Source organism: Melozone crissalis, unplaced genomic scaffold (genome assembly GCF_028551555.1).
Source record: "Melozone crissalis strain CALT ecotype California unplaced genomic scaffold, PUWL_Pcris_2 ptg000027l_1, whole genome shotgun sequence".
Lineage (NCBI taxonomy): Eukaryota > Metazoa > Chordata > Aves > Passeriformes > Passerellidae > Melozone > Melozone crissalis.
The window spans coordinates 13,277,150-13,298,380 of NW_026535805.1; the positions used below are offsets into that span (position 1 = coordinate 13,277,150).

Here is a 21,231-nt window from a genome sequence, read left to right on the forward strand (position 1 = left end):
TTCTGCCTCAAGGCAGTGCTTTACTGCTTAAATGCCACCACTGCTGAGGAGGTGACTAGCAGACACTATTTTAATAAACACCAAGAAGGCTTTCTGTCTCAGTCTCCTACTGCCTGCTCATCACTTCTCTCCCTTGTGTTATTCCTCAGGGGCTGGATTTCTCCAGCAGCAAATCAGGTTGCTTATGAGTGGAGTAACCCCCCCCTCCAATCTCGTAGCACCTCTTTTTCTAGGCCCTTGGGGTGTTGTGGGGTGTGAGCTGTTACCATAGGAATGCACCAGGCAGCCTTTGCTAACCTGTGTTGGATAGCAAACAGAAAACAGACCCTGAGGGCCCTGTTGTTTCCTATACTGTGATTCCCTTTGTGGAAGGCTGGTAAAAGTGTGACTGGGCTGTTGGACTGGAAATTGCAAGGATGAGCACCAAAGTGTCTGTTCCACGCTGTTTGCTGCTGAAGACTGCCATAGCCATGGGAGCAAATGAATACAGTGAGCTCCTGGACTGAACAGCTGACTCCCTGAATATCCCATCGCAATCCTTAATCTCTCTGTGCCCAGTTCCTTTACTCATGCAGCTGCTGACCAGCCTGCCAGGGGGGCATGAGCATCTGTCCCTTTCCAAAGGACAAGGGACATCTGTCCCTTTCCAAAGCCTGTAAAAGGCTGAGAGGAAAGGCAGTGATCTAAATCCCTCCAGTCTAAGCACTTGCCCTCCAGAGAGGAGAGGTGAAGTGTTTGTTTCCCTTTTCTCCCACGTCCCTTTCTCCAGGTGTGATGCAGGCTCCCCCCAGGTACCACAGTACCTCTTTCAGCTGTCTGCCTTTGGGGAGGAGCAGTAGGCTGGGAGCAGGATTTTCTCCCTGGAAGCTGCATCCACTTTTGTCCCAGTAGGTCACCATCACCGTGGCCCAGAGCCAACAAAATAATGCACAGTGACGCAGTTTGTGGCCAGTGTGCTGCTAAACAGTGTCATTTCTGTGCAGCAGGAACAATGTCATACATGGTCCATAGGGTCCCCTGGGGTGGAGTTACTGCAAATGGACATGGGATGCTGAACTGAACACTGTTAACACTCCCTGAATGCTCTGAAGGGTCTGGAACAGGCATTGCCATGGGATTGCACTGCTAAGTGAGCCCCACTGAGCTCCCAGGCTGTTGGCCAGTGTGGCTCCAGTTTCAGCTCCCCACTGGTGCTGTGGGGATGCCTCGTGCTCTTCCAGCATGTTGAGTCTTTCCACGACACAGAAGAGAGAAGTATTTCAGGAGAAAATGTGTACATGCTTCTCCTCATGCCTCAGGTTTTTTCTGCTCTCTCTGTTGAACTCCCTCAGCTGCCAGGCACCCGCTGGCTCCAGCAGCAGCAGCCTCTTGCCTTTGACTCGTGCTCAGAGGCTCAGCAAGGGGAGTGTGAAGAGAACACAAAGGGGAGCAAAGCTGAGGAGTCTTCCTGTTTCCCAAGAGTACTTTGATCAAGGTGCCAGGATCAAGTAGTGAAGTGTATCTCTATGACCTTTTTCAGCCCCTGTCAGGCACTTCACAGCCCTCAGTGTGGCACTGGCTAAGCTGCCGAGCCGTGTCTCAGCAGGTGACAGCTGCTCCTGCTGCCTGCCTCACTCCTTCTGTCCGTCTGTAACGGGATCTCCTTCTACACATCGGTGCCTTTTCACTGCGACGAGCAGAGCTTGCAGTGTAAAGTCAAACAGCTTGATGTGAAGCTTGGGCTCAGCTCTTAGGTGGAAATTGTAGCTCTGTGTACACATAATGCCTTTTGCATTTTGCCCAGGAGCAATACAGTAGCGATAAAAACATCCCTTAGGTGGCAATTCTCATGACGTTAGTCCCTAACCTGCCTGGAAACATCCTGATCTGCAATGCTTCTGGCCCAAGGTAATTTAGCAGAAGCTTGTGATTGCACTGAGCTCCAAGCACATCCGAGCTTTGCTCAGTGAAGCAGTGTTTGCGGAATCTCAAACTTCATTATCTTGAGGTTTGCTGGATTTTTATCTGAAGTTACGTGGGCTGGAAATCTTGCAGGTCCGGGCGTGTGAGATCACAAAATCAATTTGTCTGTCTATTAAATAGGTGTAATTCCCATCAACTGCAGTGACAGTTGCCATTTTCCAGCAGAAGGTGGAATTGTATCCATGCATATTTGACACAGAAAACCCATCCTGGGCTTCCACTGGGCCTATTTCCAAGGTCAGTGCACTTTCTAAGTGTCTGTGACTCAGTCTGCCGTGGACAGTGTCTCCCACCACCCTGCTTTACCATTAAGTGTGACGGGGGGAGGGCAAAGACTATTGCCAATTTCTTTTGTTTCTTTGTTTGTACATGGGTTTTAAGTGTTAAGCGTTTTAGTTTCTGACAGTTTCCATTCTGTGAAGGCATTTTTGAGGTTTTATGTTTTTTTTTTATTTTATATTATATTAAGCATTAAAACTGTTGAAATTATTTCCTCCTGGCAGACCTCTCTATCCCCCCAAGCTAGCTCCAATCCCACCAGCAATGTTGTCAAAGCTTTGTGACTGCTACTGAATGGCAGAGATGGTGTTGGTGTCCTACCTGTCCCTTTGTAATCCTCCTAGTAGAGGACTAATCTTCAAGCCCACGTTGGCATGGCCCTTGCAGTGCCTGTAGCTTGTGACATCCACTTATTTCCATGGGCTTAAACACTTGGTGCTGGCTTGTCTGTGTGTGCACACCTTGCTGTAGTAAAGCATGAGCATGAATTTCTTTGCAGATCAATCAGCCTAAATGCTCAGTCAGCCCAGCATTAGCTCTGTCCTTGCTCTTTAAGAGTGGGACAAGGCTGACATTAAGGAGTGAGTGAAACAGGCACTGGCCAGGACAGGTAGGGATGATGAGGGCTGTGGCCTTGGTAATCTCTTCGTGCCTGTCAAAGCTCTCAAAGTTAGGGCTGGCAGTGGGAAGAACCTCTTCAGGGGAACAGGAGAAGTGGGCTTTGCTCTCCAGGGTCTTCTGTGCTCTCCAGGTTGTTCCTGCCATGTCTGCAACAGGAACAGTGAAGGCTTCATCAGAGCTGCATTTCTGGGTAGGCTGAAGCAGAAGGGAGCCAGCCTTGTCTTTACTTGTTCACAGATACTTGTAATGCTGGAGGTGGAAAAGGAGCAGTCTGGCACTGCTGACAGCTTCTCCCAAGCACTGTTTTAGCTATGACCTGTCCCATATGTGGACTTCATGTGAGCTGCAGGCAGCTGTGCAATGTTTCAGACCTGTGTGGGAGTCTGCTCTTTAAAACAGACCGGGTTTGGCTTGGATCCTTCTCACAATTTGTAACATACCAGGAAAGCTTCAAAGTAGCCATGTGCCAGAGCTAATGAGAGTGAAATCTTTCCTGCCTTGGTAATGCGCACTTTTCTGGTCTTCTCTGACTGTGCCTCAGGACTGCTGGGACCTGTACCAACATTGCTTTGGGGATTTGGGGTTTGAGCAAGCCTTTTGCCACCAAGACCTCAGCCAGGGCGCAAGCCCAGGCCAGTGCCACTGTCCTGTGCCAGGGATCCAGAGCTGTGCAGCTGGCACCTGGCCTTAGGAAACCTGCTGTTCTTGCATGGGTGCTTTGTGAAAAGTCTTGTGGTGGCAGATACAGAATATTCTGAAAAGCGTTTGGCTCCAGTTGGTTGTTAGTGTGTATTTGATTTATTGAAGATTTGGTGGAGGATTTCAGAAATAGTGAAGTTCAAGGACTGAAAATCTGCCCATTCCCAAAGCTGAGGTCAGCTGTGCAATGTGAGACATGGTGACCTCTGTAGCACAGTGTCACAATGTAATCAACAGCTACTTTTGGTGTAAAGCCAGTGCATTTTTCCTAACCTCAAAGCTGCTTCTTAAAGAGCATTGTTAGTGTGAACAAAATCAAATGTATGCCTGCACCACTCTGGAAAGGAATGAAACACCAAGTTGCAATTTGTTTGTGTTCGTGAAAAACCAGAATCACTTTTTTTTTCCCATTTCCCATGAGTCATGGCCAAATTCCAACTTAGGTTATTATATTCTGTTCCCTAATTCCCTCTGAAGCTTCAAATCAGTTTAGATTGCTTTTCCCTTTCTAGCCTCAGCAATTAGATAATGTTCCTGAGCCCTGTTAACCAGCTGTGCTCCACCTCAGAGGAAGCTGTGCTCTGTTTGTCATGAGAGCAGTCCCTCTTCCCCAACCTGTGTACATATGAAGTCTTTTTGATATGACAAATTATAGGAAAATATAAGGCAAAGTGACCACTTCTCACAGCTGGGGTGTCAGGCATCTCCACAAGCTGCAGAAGGTGCTGAATTCTCTCATGGCTCTGCAGCCTGCACCAGCTGCCCTGGATGGTTTTGATCAGAGTAACTGATGGGAAAGTGGGGGATGTTTCTGGGGTGGAAATGGTAATTTGGGGTGACAGGTGCAGAGGAGACAAGAGTTAAAAGCAGCATTGAAGGGGAGTGCAGTGCTCATGACATGGGGAATGATGAGCTGCAATATGGGGAGGGGGAGGTGCTTGAGGCAGTTCTTCCTAATGGCTCCACACTGCATATATGCATCTAATTTTCCTTGTTGCACGTTCCAGCAGAGCAGCTGGTGATGCTAATCCTTTGCCCTTATTGCTCATGTGTAGAAGGATTAGGAGAGCTTCCTGCAATGAAGCACACCCCCTCCAACTTCTCTCCTGTGAAACCAAAGATGGTGAAGGGACATTTGGCTGGATTCTTTGCATGGGGCAGGGAGAGGAGGTGTGTTACACTGCTCTGAAGCACCACATGCTTTGGATTCCTTTTGAGCCTCAAGTGAGTCAGTGTAAGTGGCTTCTCAGGATTTAAAAGGGAGTAATGAGGGAAGTCCCACAGGTGAAGAGGGGTGTTTGTTTAGTTTCTCATTCTCCCACCCCATCCCATCCCAGGGACTCCTGTGTGGCTGTTGTCATTCTTGCTGTGGTGCAGTTTGCTTCCCATCATCACTTGGTGGGAAGAGAAGGGATGTGTGTCTTGCTTGCTGTGGTCGTGTATCAGGCACTACCATGGTTATTGGTAATCATACCTATTACTCTAATACCTGATGTGAGCTCGGATCCCTTGCTGTGTGCCTTCAGGTGGCAATCAGAAAAGATGTCAAGTCTCCTATAGACAGGGCTTTGGTGCTGTTGTTCCAGCCTCCCTCGGTAGGGACAACTGAGGCTGAATGCAAGAACAAGGTCCTGATGCAAACGTGAAAGCAGCTGTGGAGATGTTTCTCTGGGGATATTTTAGAGCTTGGTTGGGCTGATCACTGTGGAGCAGCCTGTAGGGAAGGCTTGCAGATGACCTGGCAGTATGCTGGGGCTCTGTCTGAGATATGTGTGGCTCCTTGAACTCTTTCTGTAGCTTCTCTGAGTTTTACTGTTGGCTGTGGAAAGTGTTGACATATCTCTATACACATATTCAGGGGAAAACCAGTATTGCTTTCATCCCTTTGGCATTAACCAAAGAGAATTGGCACCAGAAGCCCGTGGCATGTGGGCAAATGCAGTAAATAAGACTGAAGCCTGATGAACAGTTGCACAAAAAAAGTCTGCAGTGCTTGGACATCCTGTTGATTTTGGAGTCTGCCAGGGTGCTACTGTTGCAAGCTGTGTGTGTAAAGGCAGGGTAGCCCATATCATTTTATACAGTATACAAATAGTACACGTACAGGATATAAATAGTACCTATCCCATCCCAAATACAGGGATGTGTGGTGTGAACTCAGTCACGTGAAACATCTGGAGGGCTGTTTGCAGGTATGGATACACTGGAGGGAGGTGCTCTGGCTGCATCTGCTGTGCTGGGGAGAAAGCTGGTACCCAAGCAGTTAAAGCAATTGCCAGCAATTTTCCTTCTCTGGTGGTAATTGTTCTTCAAGAGACTTTCCAGACGCTTCTCCATCTATGTGCACTTGGGAGTAGCTGTACTGCAGAGCACTTCAGCAGCCACCTTTCTCATGCTGAAGAAATTTGAAGCTGGTATGTATTTTTGCAGAGCCACTGAGCTGGTGGCACTTGATGCATAGGACTGTTAGCTGCTGGTGCTGCAGGGCTTGGATCCTGCACAGCCTCAGGAGGGAAATTTCTCTACACCTCCAAGCTAGTGACTGGAGACCACAATTTTGAGTGCATGGGAGTGGGACCCTGTGGCTTTACAGCTTTCTTTCAGCTCTCTCCTAGGTCTCTGAGCATATCTCTGAGCATATCTCATCTCTGGTTGCTGTCTACCCCAGCAGCAGTTCCTCTGTAAAATTGTGGGTCAGACCTGTGCTGCTTTAGATGTGTTTGGTATTTCTCACTGCATTGAAAGTGTTCCTGCGGTGCTCAAGAGTTCTGGTTACCCAAAATCAGCCTGAAATTGAATGGTTACCACCAGACACAAGAAAATACTTGGCAGTGTCTTGGAGATGGATGATTTTGGGCTTAATTAATGGAGGGCATTCTGTCCCCACATGCATCTGTCTCTGCTTCCTCATCCTTCCTATCGGTATCAGCTTAGGTTTGTTTTTAATTATTTTTTTTTAAGTGTTGCACAGAGCAGTAAAACCCACATCAGATTTCTGAGGATATTAATCCTTCACACTTCTATAGCACATTACATTTCATCCGATAACAGAGATTTGCTTTACAAACATTAATTACAAAGCTTCATAACCCCCCTGTGAGGAAGGTAATAATCACAATAAGACTTAGCATTGATATGATTTTTGCATCTTCAAAAAGTTGCATAAGCACTAAGCCTTAAAGTACCCTGCACTACATGGTAGTGCAATCATTCAAATAACACGTGGTGAGACAAAGATGCACCAAAGAGGGGAGGACCTGCTTGCCCAGGGTCACACATCAAGGCAATTACTAAGTACTCCTTGTAGATTATTTTTGGTTTGGGGGCTGTTTTCTCTCTGTCTTCCTTGGTGTCATGTCTGAGCAGGGGTATATGAAGGTGGTAGAGGGTGAAGACCATAATCTGAAGACCATTAGGTCTGTGGAAATGAGCGAAAATAGAGGATGCCGTGTCTCCTGGATGGAGTTGGGGTAGTTTGAGATTAATAGGGTCCTGAAGAGTTCACATCAGTGCTTGATGGTGACTGCTGGTTTGGAACATTGCTGCTGCAAATGAAATCTTTGAAGGGCATTGAGCAGCTCCCCAGCTACCTCGGATGACTTTGTGCCTCCTCTGTGGCAGGCATCAACACAGAAAGCACATAGCTGATAACAGCCTGTTGTTCCCCACGTGTTCTAGGATATGATCAAACAGGGAGTGAAGTCTGGAGGCATGGTGGTTGTGAGATACGACAACAAGCCACAAGAGTGGCTCATTTTTGGGTGTTCAGCAGCATGCGTGCTTGTTGGCCTGTGGAAGGAGCAGAAGTCCTGGTTGTACCCTCTGCAGGAGCAAGACATGACTTGGTTTTTTTCTGTCCCAGTCAGTTTCCTAAGTTTGTCCAGGCTAACTTCTGTCCCTCCAGATGAGGATTAGCAAAAGTGGTTTGCAAGACTCAAAATGGTTCTTGGTCATTTCCCCAAAATTTGTACCAAGCAAACTTTCATCACGTTGAGCTTCAAAGTGCCCCAAGACAGGTGTGCAGCCCATCTCAGTGAGACCAGCTGGTGGTTCCTTGCTGGTTGGTGACATGTCCTGTGGGACAAACTCTGGGATTTAGCTTCACAGTCCCTGTCAGCCATGTGGACTGCTGGAGAGCTGTGCTCCTCTGGGGCATAACCAGATCCGGAGTCTTTACCCTCAGTGCAAAATTGGAGTAGACTGATACCGGGCCAAAACTAGAGTTTAGAAAGTAAAACAATTCTTTGCCTGATGGGCAGCACCCAAAAAAGGATTTGCTCATCTAGAGGATGGAAATTCCAGTAAATTCATATTTTCAGAAGCTGTGCATCCTTCCCTCTGCAGACATTTAGTCTTTTAAATGGGAAGCCCACTCCCTAGTTTTGTGTTCATTTGTCCCAGGGTGTTCTGCAGTAGGCTGGGTTGGTTGAGGTCTTCTAAGAAAGGAGGCTGGTTGCAAGACTTTGTTCTCTGTGTGGGCTTGCTTTTCTCCTTCAGAGACCAAGGGGTCCATTTCGTTCTCCAAGGGATGGACTGCTCTCTGTCCACATGCAGCTGAAGGGCCAGAAGTGTTTTAAATAAGGTGAAATTTCTTACTAATATCAAGGGAACATCAAATGGAGCTGAAGATAAGTGATTTCAAAATATACTGAGGTCTTAGCCTGCCCTTGGCCTCACCTAAGTAGGCCAAAGCTTTTTCCCTTGCAGAAGAGAGCTTGAGAACAAAAGTCTTTAAAGAGCTTTCCTCTTCAGAGATGCTTCAGCTTTGAGGCTGGTGCCTGTCAGCATTTTAGTCTCTCATAGCTTTATTTCCTTCGTGTCAAAGATCATCTTACTTCCCTTGCAGAGCTGTCAGCCAGACCCTGCCTGCTTTGATACGGCTGCATTAGTCCCCGAGTCCCCTGTTGAACAAGCTGCTCGACAGTGTTTGCACAAATGCATGATCTTGGGTAGAGAATTAATCCCTGTTCTTACCCCCTGTGCAGTCAGCCAGCTGAGAAATTATTTTAAACACTATCCCATGTGGATTAGTGCTTTCCCAATTTCCTCTGCAAGTCACTGGTGTTTCAGACGATCTTTTGACTCTGCACAGATGCCGAGTAATAAATTCATAACCTTGCTTTGTGGAACTTTTGCTCCTAAGTTCATTGCTGTTGGTCTCTCACGGGGGAACAGCCAAGCCTTCATCAGCCTGCCTCTATTTCAGCTGTAATCAGATTTTTTTTTCTTTTGCAAAACTCTTTGCTAATCTGTTTTCATTTTTCCTTTTCTCCCCCTCTTCTTCCCCCAGTCTGATTGTCTGAGCTGCTGCAGCTGTTTGTCAGAATGAACTCCATCAATATAGCCAGGATGTGGCATTGCCAGAGTTACCCTTATTTTGCAGGGTTTGGGGGATGTTCCTGAGGCCAACATCTGGCACTTGTGGTTGAGGAGAGCTCTTTATAGTCACAACCCAAAGTTCATCCCATTTGAGATGAACTTCCAGTAGTGTGTTAGTTAATCACAGTAGTTCCAGTTAATTAGTCACATGTACATCCAGAGTGTGGTCCCATCTCACTGGGAATAGCTGCAGGTGGAAGGGAGACTACTGTTATGATTCCACTTCTCACATGAAAATAGTGCTATGATATCCCAAAATAATGTTAATTTCTGATTATTAAAAGATGTCTCTGCCCAAATTAAGTTGCAAACGAGACTATATGCCAAAGTCAATAGTACGGATTTTATTTAACAGTAAATGTGAGATAGAGAGAGATACAGGAAGGGGCAGGGGGAGGGAGGGTGTTAGAGAGAGGTAAACACAGTGTAGTCACCACCACATGGGTTCCTGCTGGTCTTTTCTGTGCTGGGAGTCCCCAGGTTCTGGATGTACCACTTCTCTGCAGTCCAGGTCACAGATATCCAAGAGATGTATGTGCCACTCCCACAACTGGGGAGTAAGTCTGTAAGCAGCTGCTTCCTTTTCTCACAGTTTGCCATGATGGGAATTTTTGTCTGGACAGGCTACCCAGATCCACCTTACCAGGCCTGGCATCTTCCTGTGTTGCCATCTGCACTTTCACCCCAGTATGCATGGCGGAATTTTGTCCTTTGTGACAATTCCAAACCTTTCAGATCCATGAAATTACCACCCTCCTGTTTCCTGTTAGCCAGTTGTGGTGGTTTATCCTAAGGAAACTTCCTTCTTTGACAGTGCTCTGAGTCAAGTTAACTGCGTTCTTTGAGTCCTGACAAGTACACAGGGCCAGAAGTGGCAGCTCAGAACTGAAGAGGCTGCAAGTGAACTTGTGTTTTATCACCTCTGAAAATGCCTGGAAATGCCACTTGTCCACTGGGCATTTGCTCCCTTATCACCTCCTAAGCCTCCTGAGCAACAATAAATGGAAAATTGGAGTAAGGAGTGCCTGCCCAGGAGAGGCAGTGAGCCAGATGTGCTGCACAGCTGGAGAGGAGTAGATGGATATTCTGTTAAAGGGAAACAATGCAAACTGTTGTTACGGTGTCAAGAGTATTTCAGTGCACGAGCTGCATGTGGTGGATGTGGAGTGACGGAAAATGCTCCCTGTGCAGGGCCTTACAGAGCCAAGGGGTGGCTCCCCATGTTCTGCCAAAGCGATGGGCAGGGGGTAACCAGAGCCCAAGAGGGCTGTAACAGACCTTCTTCTAGATTTTGTGTGCAAGGGGAGATAAAGTAGCAGTTCCTGCAGCTGAATTTCACCACCTCGACGTCAGTGCTAAAAGTATGATGGGCTGGGTCTCAGATGTGCAGCGCTGCCCTCTCCTGTGTGCAGGGGGATGCAGGGTGTGAGCAAGGCTTTGTGTCTTGCACACCCCTGTCACTTCTGGACAGAAGGACCAGTGCTCTGCCCTCTCCCATGGTCCTGAAATCCTTGGGTGCCTTGGCATGTGAGGACACCCTTTGACAGGATGTCCTGCCTGGCAGCTTCAGAACAGTGGCTCAGTGTTTTGTGGAAATGCCCCTAGCAGATCTGGTAGTAAGGATAAACTCAATTTTGCGCATAAACTGTGAATTTGATATTTTTGTTATGTGTGAAAAATGCAGCTTTCCCTCTACAGATTTACAATGCGTAGTCCTCTGTCAAAGAATGAATTTGCACAGAATTTGCAAGTCAATATATTAATTGACTTGAATTAAGATTAATTTTTTTTAAGTATCCTCAGTAAGGAATTTAGTGTTTGTCAGTCTGTTTCTTTGTCTGGAATTAATAATGTAATAACACAGGCTCTTCAAACATGGCATATAATTAGAATTCATTGAAATCTTATGTCTAGGCTAAATTTGAAGAAAATAGGTTGTAATTAAACTAAGTTATTAACAGTTTCTATATCTAATTATTGTGACTATGTGGTTCTCCTCTGGGTTAGGTGGGAAATCATTATCCCAAACTCAAACCAGTTGAGGACTTCAAGTGAGCACTAATTCAGAGAGGAGGTATGCACAGTTAAAACATTCCAAATAATAACAAGTCTTTTCAGTGATGGTGATTCACACCAGCAACATTATGACTAAGATGTATTACTGCCATCGGCTCCAGCTGAGATGGAACGGAGGTTTAAAGATACCATGTATTTTCCCTCTTATTCTGAACCTTTGGAATAATGAGCAGAAGAGAAATGAGTCCTCCCTTACCCTGCTATATATGGGATTTTTTTTTTTTACCAGAGTAATATTCAATTAATTTTTTGAATAAGCTATTCTTGCCCCAGGGAATAATTGCAAGATTTCTGTGCTGCTTGTAACTCTTCAAATAGCTTTGTGCACTGCTACCTTTTAGCTCTGTTTTCACCTGGATACAGGTCTTGCAATGATGTATCAGAAGGCTTCTGCATCCACATCTACAGCATTTCACATGGGTCCTGGCGCTTCTTATGGGGAAGGATTTTCATTTTACCCTCTGCCCCTCCTTCCATTCCCCTCTGTCTTTACTGGGAGAAGAGGAGAAGGCAGAGAAAACAAAGAGTTGACAGAGATGAATATGCCCTATGAATCAAAGCTTCTGGAAATGGTTCTGTGGGTTAGTTGCCTTCCTGGTGAGAGTAGGAGACTTGTACAAAATTTCTGTTGAACTATTCTTTTCCATCCCTAGAAAAATGCCAAGGAACTCGGACAAGAGTATTTTAAATGGCGTCTATCTAGCACTCCTTTGTTGCCTATTTTGTTACAGCTAATTAAAAGAGAAAAGCCTTTTAATATTTAAGCACCATTAACTCGGTTGAATTATTAAATGTCAATTTGCATTATGTGCATAAAAGGATCAATAAACAAAGAGAATAAAGCAATGGAGGTGGCTGCGGCTAGAGAGATGTCAGCTCCTCTTATCGGAACCAGAGGGAATTGCTTGCCTGTCTGCCAGTTTGTGGTTGTTAATTATTGGTTCTCCAGAGGGGAAGTACCAGGGACTTTCTAGGACTCTGCTCACCAAAGGCACTGCAGAGACGTAAAAGATGCTGTCAAGACAAAACATTACTTGGCTTGGTTTCCAGGGGTGTCACTCAGCCTCTGTTCCCTCGGTTCTGTTGACAATTTGCTGGCATTTGCTTTTGATGCTCTCTCCCTTCCTTTCGGGTGGAGCTTGGCCTTTGCATTGTAGACTGGAATTAGGTATGGATTGATCCCAGACTGTGCTTTAGGCTCCTGCCCAAGGATGGCAGAGGGCAATAGCAGCCCTTCCCTGCTTAACAGCCCTGCCTGGAGGATAAAAGCTTGGGTGTTTTGTGAGAGCCTGCACTGGAACTCATTCAAGCACACAGGCTTCTCCCCAGTGAGGGGCTGTGTCACAAGCAGCCTCCATGCATCATCAGCAGCCTCTCCAATCCTTGATCTTGCTGGGAGCAGATGGGTACCCAGCAGAGGGGTGCCAAGTCTCTGTGGTGCCCGTGGTGCCGGGCATCTCTGCCAGGTTTGCCAGTGAGTGGCTGTGCTGGGGTTGGTGCCATGGCTGCCTCTCCTGTCCCACCAAGTGGCTTGGACCTCAGAGCTGATCTTGCGATTTGATCCCCTGGGAGGTGACTTTGCTGCAGGGAACCTGGGGTGTATGTGGGATGGGCACCACTGTTCCTGGAGCTTTGGAGAGAGACAAGTGCCTGCTGCCCACCATTTTTCAGTAGTAAAATTGGGCTTTAGGCAGTGGAATTAAGGGGGTGGCATTGGTACTTCCATCTCTTTCTATGTTTTGTTCTAAAATGGCTTTCAGTGGAATTTTATTCCAGTGGCTTTTTCTTGTGCCTCTTGCCACTCTCTCCTGCTCTCATTCCCCTCTCCCCCCCTCCTGCCCTGTGTTTCACAGTTGAAATAGCCTTTTGCTTTCCATGGAAGATGGGGATAGCAGAAGATAAACATGGACATTTGTTGAATCTTTCCTCTCCTGTGTGAAGGGAATGTTTGCACTGCCATCATGGCATGATTGCCCTCACATCCCCAGCTCTCTCTGAGCCATGTGGATGGGGCTCTGGCAGCAGTGGAGCTGTGACAGGTGAGGATTTAGCATTGATTCAGTGCTTGAGTATTTACCCAGCTTCACAAACCCGGGATTTGTGGTCTGCACAGAGCTCTGTGCCTCTGCAGAAAGTCTCCTGGCAGTGGTGGGTCTGCTTTGGTCACGTACAAAGGGAGGTCTTTGGGAGAGTTGGGGCACCAGGTAGTCAGTGCCTTGCTTTGCTGCCCCATGTCCGCCCCTCTCTGGGGCGAGCAGCCCTGAGCGTACATCATCCCCTTTGCTCTCCACATAGAGAGAAGTCCTCTCCTCTGAGACCTCTCCTCTGCCAGTCCTCCTCCTGCCCACCAGCCTCCAGTTTCCCCTTCAGTACTGAAGAATTTGCACCTCAGGGTTTAGCGTTTTGAACAGCATCAGCTGGTGTTTCATGAACTGGTCCCATTCTTATGCCATTTCTGATAGTGTACTTTGATTGCATAGTGGTTTGGTTTTGTTCTATTTCTTCTGGTTTTGTTTTTTTTTTTTTTAGTATACCTGGAGCTTGAATTTGTTTCTCTTCCTGTGTTTCCAGAGTGGGTTTTAGGATGAGGGTGTGACTCTGGCAGAGTTGTCGCCAGCAGAGTCTGGAGCATTCTCCCTGTGTCCCACTAGATGGGGAATGCAGTTTGAAGCCACTACCTCTGCTTTGCCTTATTTTTCATGATTCAGGAACAACAACTGTCATCTGATATTTTTTTCTGGTTTTAATATGAAAAGGATCCTGTAGTTATTCATTGATTTGAGTTCATGCACCTTTGCTTCTAATCTAGTTGACAGATTATTAGCAAATTGACTTTTTTTCCCTGTTTTGAAGGACTGTCTGTGTTGTGCTCTCCTTTTATGTCCTATGTCAAATGATCCAGCCATGAAACAACAGATGAGTTTCAAAGTACTCTGGTTTAAAGATCTGTGCACATGGACCTCTTTGTTGAAGAGTTTTGTTGTACCAAAGGAGTTCAAAGTATAAAAAGGGAGAAAAAGCAGAAGCAGCAGCACCAGTGGTGCTTCAGAAATGAGCTGATCTTGAATTCAGGGGAGAGAGGGTAAAGCCCTTGGGACCATTCAAACAAAGTCCATTTGCCTGCACAAGTTATTAGCAGCAGATGGTGGGGACATCGTCTGTTGGACTTTGCTACCAGTGCTGGCAAGCTGCAGCCTGGCTCTGAAAGGCGTTTTTCCTGTCTGAGTGGGGATATGCAGCTTCAGTGGCTCCTGCCTGCTGTGACAGAGAGGCAGAAAAGGGGGAGCAGAAGAGTGAGTTGCATCTCCATCTGAGCTAGCCTTGGCTCTCTGGTGAGCCAGCTACTTGGAGGCCCCTGGGGATGGGTGCAGAGAAAGCTAAAACCAAAGGCCAGAGGGTCTGCATTCCTTCTGGATGCCTGCAGTGTTCATTGCCCTTCAGAGGGTGATGGGTATATGGAGCAGCTGGAGATTGACTCAGGGAACTGGAGATCTAGTGTGAGCTCACATAAAGGAGACAAATGATCGACCTACCAAGGAGCCTGGTGCTCAGCTGTCCTGCAGTACTCACCTGTTCCTGCAGCACAGGGGTCAGACAAACAAGTGTCTGTGCTACCCATGTCCAGTTGAGTTCCTCTCTTTGTAGCCCTTTTTTCTCTGACTGGACTGTTTCATTTTGGGGTATTTTACCAGCTGACAAACAAGTCAATCTGTTAGTGGTCTACATCTCCTAGATTAGAGGGTTTCTCCCCAGGCTGCTTGCCTGATTTGTATTTTCCCCTAAAATGAATGCTCAGGAGATTTAAGTGGCAACCAGAAAAGAAATGTGCAATATTTTGAGCAATCAGCTTGGCAGCATCACCTCACCCAGTGTGGCTCTGTGGCTCATTGGGTTTTGCACCAGGATTGAGAGATTCACATCAGGCTCTGTAGCTGGCACAGCAGGAAGTGGGTTGGGAGAAATGATAAACTCTCTTTCAGGGCCATTATGAGACAGGCATGCTTTTTTCATTTCCCAACCAAAGCTGGAATCTTCCAGGACAGTGTTGCTGAGGTGCAGGCTCTGACTGCCACAATTTGGAGCCCCTAAAGATTGAAGACAAGCTACTTCATATTGCTGGCATTGAATTGTCCACAGAAATTCCACTCAGGCATAAGAGTTGGGCAGCAATGTAGAGTTTATGCCATCATAATGCTCTGTGTGTGTAACCTCTGTCACTTGGTTCTTATCAAGCAAATCTGCTGATCAGTTTTGCTCTTCTACTTAACACTCTTGCAGTTAGGTGGACCTATGTTTTAGAATATAAGGAAAATAAGAATTTTGGGAACATGTAGGAAAGCTAGTGAGCTGCTGCAGGCAGTGGAGTTGGGGATTGAGGTGATCAGTGATGATCTGGTAACTGATACTTTAGTAAAGCCCATAATCCTGTTTAAAGTTGGACAATGGTCTCAGGAGCAGGTGTTGCAGTCGCTGGGGGGTGTACCTGCTATTCATGACATCTCACATGATTTTGTTGCTGGCATTTTTCTAAAATAAAATTATAGAGATGCTTCAAGGAAGTGACATTGATTAAGCAAAAAGTTATTTTAAGGCTGTGGAAATCATCTAGCTGAGCTTTACAAAAAGAAACTTGGTTTCTGGAGATGCAATCAGACAGAGATGTAAAGACATACTCTTGGTCTCTTCCAAGTGAAAAAAAACCCATGCTATTTCAAGTAGCCAAGTTTCGTGTTTTGTGATTACTTTCCACACTTCTGTCATTTCTCTGTGCACTTCTCATTGAAATTTTTTTTTCTTCTTGCTCAAGAGTAGCTGTGAAGTGTTGTGTGGGGTTAGACATGGTTCTTTGCATATCTTGTGAGTGGATGTGGGTTTTTTGTGGGTGAATTTATGTTTTTTATCATGATCAGTGTACAAACACCAAAGGAGTCAGTCGCATTTTGCTACTGAAATATGATGTGTTTCCTGTGGCAAGTTTAGGCTGGGTGTACAGTAAGCAGATTTTTCTTCTTTTTTTGAGCATATGTGGTTTGGGCTGCGGTGAAAACACTGGGGTGTGAGAGGCAAAGAGCTTCAGTAGAGATCTGCCTTGTCTGGGGTTGTACCCCTTAGTGACAGTAGGCAGGGAGGGCTTCCTGATGTCTTTTGGTTTAGGACAGTGCTGTGGTAGCACAGAGCTGCCCAGGCAGCACATGACATTGGAAGAGTCAACAGGAGGAGTTTGGATGAGACAGAATTCCAAGGAGTGTGAGGAGACCCAGGACTGTGGATGTGCTTTGATCCTCTGCTATCCCTGGGCCTTCTGCATTGCCTCACTCTGTGCTCGGGACCAGCCTGGCCTTGTGTTAAAAGCTGGAGTTTAATCAGACTGAACTGTACAAAGCTTCCCATGGGGAAAGTTCCCTCAGGGACTGGGCTCCCTTTGCACTTCACTGGGCAAAGAGGCTGTGAGGAGCTGGGGTGAGGAGAAGGAGGCCCCTGAGGAAGTGCCAGGGAATGTGTTTGGAAGATGGTGGTGGCCCTTGGTTTGGAAAGTGGGGTCTCCTGGGCAGGCTGCACAAAGACATCCAACATTGAGCTCGATTATACCCACCCACTCCTGCCTCCTCTCCCTCTGCTCTTGTGCTGGTCCTAACTGTTGACTGATGGCTGTGGCTGGTTTTTCTTCAGCCATTAATACAATATTGATCCACAGCCCTGCTGACAGTGTTAATGGACACTGATTGTGTAGTATTATTTCCATAATTGTCCTCAAGCTGGAGTGAATTCTCCTTTTCAAATGGCCCATCGATATCATGCCCTGCATTGTGGGCTGGATCTGGCCTGGTTAATTTGTTTTGTCTAAAGTTTCAGCAAAGCCTGTGGTCTTCATCCCTAGTGGAGCAATCAATGAGACCAGCAAAGCAGTGCTGGGGCACACATCAAGGCAGTTTCCATCCCCTCCTGGAGCAGGGTGTTTGGTTTGGCTGTCAGGATGCTGCCCCTGCAGACCCTTCCCATTGTATGAGACCTTCCTTGCTGCTGCCAAGTGTTGCCAGCTCATCTCTTCCCTTTAGGCATGTGCTGGCTTTCCTCTGTGCTCTGCTGAGGGGACACGACCCCTTCCTCATAGCTTTCCATGTCTGTGTGCCCCTGCTCTCCAGACAGATCCGGGCACTGCTGAGCAGAAGGGATAAAACATTACCTCCAGCAGCAACTTCCAGGCCTGAGCTGCCCCCTGGGTGCTGTGCCATGGTCTGTAGCTAACAGTGCTGCAGGGCAGTTCCTGGAGACGCAGTCACTGACAGTGTCTCTTCAGCAAGAAATTCCACATGTGGATTTCTTTAGCGAAATGCTTATTCAACCCCACCGTGGTCTATAAACACCGTGTGTTTTCCCATTTCTGAACTCCCTTCAGGATGCATCTGTTACATGCCACTTGCTCAGGATGGGAAGGTGAGGAAAGGAGACAGGCTCTTGAGTGGTTTGAGGTGCAGATTAGCAGCTGATGCCCTCCTCTTTTCAGGGTAATTAAGCAGTGTGAGTCTGGGCAGCTTGTGAACAGGAATGGGAAGGACCTGGCTTCTTTGCCTAGGCTATGTGCAGGAGAGGCTGAATGATATCTGCACCAGATGAATGGAAGATCATTTCTTGCCTTGCAAAGCAGGGTGGTAGGTTCAGGCTGAGGAAGAGGAAAGCTCTGGGTGCAGCTTCCCTCTGTCCCCAGCCTGGAGGAGGATGGTAGCAGAGGTGGGTGGATTCAGTGCCCCTGTGCATTCAGCTGCAGGTATTGGCCCAGCAGCTTTGGAGATAAATGCTCTCCATCCTTGAGGCAGTCACAGGATGTGCAGAGGGCAGGGGTAGTGGTGGGACAGAGTCAAGCATGGTGGCTGCTGTTGGAGTACTGGGAAAGCAGCAGGGAAGTGCAGTAGGTGCTGTGCTGGAAAACAGGGGAGCAGCTGCCCCTGTGGTGCTGACAGTGACTGAGGGAGTGTCAGTGCAGTATCTGTCACTCACCATCCTTTCTGTGAAGGAGCTCTCATCATTGTCATTTTACTGATGAGATCTGAGGTTCAATAAGATGGATGGATAGACCTGTAAACCAAATACAGATGACTCAGTCCTCTCCAAAAGACCATTTCTCTCTCCTTTTCTACATTTTCATGGTATTAGCAACCTCTAAGCACCAAGAGTCTCATAAAATGTCGAGGTTATGGTAATAATAACATTGTACAGTACACTGCACTGGGAATAAAGTTATTTTATCCACTTCAATTTCCTTTTGTTTTAATGTGTAAATATATCAAATGAAAGCATGGTAGGAAATCTAGATGCAGAGGCCAAATACATTACAGGCCAGCCATTTTCTGAGCAAGGGCCTAATACTACATGTTCACAGTCTGATTTTTTTCTCCCTTCTAAAGCATCTGACACTCAATATGTGGCTGGCCTAGTTTCTCTGGAGGACTTTGTATTGAGAGCCTTCTCTAAGTTGGTCTCTTAGCTGAAGGTTGAATAAAAGTGATGATACCTCTGTCGCACAAAATTTTTGAGAACAATCTGTCCCTTCTTCCCCCATAGAGGCCATCAGAGGTCTTCCTTGGACCTCTTCTTTGGAATTGACTGGCCTGAGGTCAGGGATTCTGCCCAAGAAGGACTCAACAGGGGAGGCTGACTCTGTTCAAGAGTTGAGAATGGCTGTGGTTACTCCTTTATCTCCAGCCTTTCTTTGCCTTCCTAAGGGCCTTCTGTGGAACTGTTCCTCTGACAGGCATGGTCCTGCCATCCTGTTGTGCTGGCAGTGTGCAAGCTGTCTGCATGCTGGAATCCTCCAGGAGACATGGGATGATGTCAAACAATAATGTATTCTTTCTGTTCAAGCACATTGAAAGTGCAATTAATCCTTGCATTCTCTCTGCCCATCTGTAATACAGCATGAGGTGACTTTCCCAGCCTTTGTGTGCTGTGGCAGGCTGAGCTTGGAACAGAGACCTTCCTGAGTCCCATCTTAATGCAGTCCCCAAAGAGCTGGGTTCATTCATTGCTCAGCCCCCACCTACTAATGTCAATTTATAACCAAACCAGAGGCAGTGTCTCAGGCTCCTGTGCCATCTACCTGAGTGCTTTTCTTTCCAAGACAGCCCCAAGCTTTCTGAGTTCCCTTTTGAGAGATGTGGGTTCACGTGGGGTTTAAGACATTACAAAATGGTGATTGTTCTGCTGAGGATCTGGTGCTGTTATTGCCAGAGAAATGTTACAGCTGAAGCAGTGGAGGTTCCCTTGATGACCCTTTCCAATGATTTAGCTGAAAGGTGTTAGGAATGGTGACACAAGGAAGTTCAGACACCTGCAAACAAAGCCAGCCTTGCTTATCAGCTTCATTACAGCTCAGTGTATCCAGGGAGAATTTGGGAGCAGAGGACCAAATGACGACCCATGGCTTATCCCCAGGGCTGTTGTTTTGTTGTAGTCTAGTGCCTTACAAGGATTAGTTTAAATAATGTTCCTCTCAAACTCAGGGATATGCCAGCAAATCACACCAAGGTATATTGGCACCAGAATAGTTGCACAAAAGCCTTCTAATCCTGTTCCACTCTACCTAATGATTTTGTTGTGGAAGTTCCCCATGTGGAAGTGCCTCTGGACAAGTGGTAGAAAAGGGTTACACAACACAGTGAAATAATGGAAGTGGAATAGACAAAGGGAAGAGTGAAAGTTGCAATGCTTACTTTGTATACCATGTGGGATACAGCAGAGCAACTTAAGAGCAACATTTAAATAGGAGCTAGAGCTACAGATAAATATTCTGATTGTCCATGGGGTGCCTGGAAATTAGTTTTTACAGCAAAGTCCTGTTTGCAAAGGGAGAATAGAGCCACCAGCTGGCAAATGCAGCCCAGAGACTGTCAAGAGAGGCTACCAGAGCTTTGCTGCTTCAGGGTGCCAGGACCCTGCTGAAATGCAGGCAGCACAGTTTGGGGACTGGGGGGAATGTGCCATAGGATTGGAAGGGACAGAGTCAGCATCACAGCCTGTGTCTCAGCCCTGTAAGGAGTGCTCTGCAGTAAACTGGGGCTAAAGGTGTTATGGCAGATCTGCAGAAAACTGATCTGAGGGCTGAAACAGCACAAGAGGCTGTGATTTGGATTAAGGTGTATTAGCAAAGGTCATGTAGGCTTCTGAATTTCTCCCCTGTGACTGTTGGCTTGAGAAGCATTCATGATGTCTTTTCCTGATAAACCCCTGTTTTAATTAATGTATTTACTTATCTGCATGTATGTCCACGCATGTTTGAGTGTGAGCACATATACAGGTTTGTGCTTTCCCCTGGGTTCAACAGGACTCTCTGCCATCCAGGCAGGGGAAGGTCACTCACCTGCTCAGTTGTATCAGTGAAGTTTTATCAGTCAGTTTTGGCATTTCATGATGCCTGAGTGATGGCAGGCCTCTTGGGAGGCCTGCAGAAGGAGAAGACAGTAGAGACTGAGGGATTTGTCCATGTTTGTGCCATTGTATTCTTCAAATGGACATGTTGCTTCTGTTCGTCAGCAATTTGGAGAGTAATAATAATTTTTAAAAAGTGCCTCCATGCTAGAAACATGGAAGAGATGGAAAATGAGAGATGAGCTTGCTGTATGTGCAGTGCTGCTGCCTGGATGTTGGGCAGCCATGGCAGGCAGTAAAGCCCCAGCAGCAGGGGCAGTTTCCCACTAGCCCTGTGTCCACTCTTGTGTCCCTGCAGCTTGGTCAGTGCATTGTGGTGACACCAGTTTATAAAGGCTGATCTCAAAGGCAGATCTTTACCACTGCCTGAGCCCAGCCTGTCCTGCTGCCTGTATTGCTGGTGGATTAAACCAGAAAAAACCTGAGCACTTCTCTTGCCCAGGTGATTTGGTGTAGAGCATTTTGGTCATGCCAAGGCAATGAAAATAATTTTTAAAAAGGCAGTCTTTGAAGCTCAACTAACCTTCAGGGAAAAGTGGGTGCTTGGTTTGGCTTTAACAGGTTGTGCAAAATTCATTCTTGCTTAGGAAGGCTCTCTAAGGCTCATTGCTTTAAGCACTTTGATCATCTCCTCTGTGGTTTGTTCGTTTTTGTTGTATTTCACTAGTGGGTGCTAGAGCTGTGATTCCAGAGTCACCTGAAAGCGTTCTTGCGAGCTGGGTAAGTATCCCAGGGGATTGTCAGTGAGACACCAGCTCTTAGACATGTTTGTGGGTTTCTCTGTATCTTGGA

The 21,231-nt window shown here is 46.7% G+C and overlaps 1 protein-coding gene across 1 annotated transcript in view; it reads left to right on the top strand.

The window, feature by feature from the left end:
* The window catches only part of MDGA1 (MAM domain containing glycosylphosphatidylinositol anchor 1), a 138,527-nt gene that overhangs the window by 24,249 nt on the left and 93,047 nt on the right, over nucleotides 1-21,231 (top strand). The gene's annotated exons all lie outside the window — the stretch shown is intronic.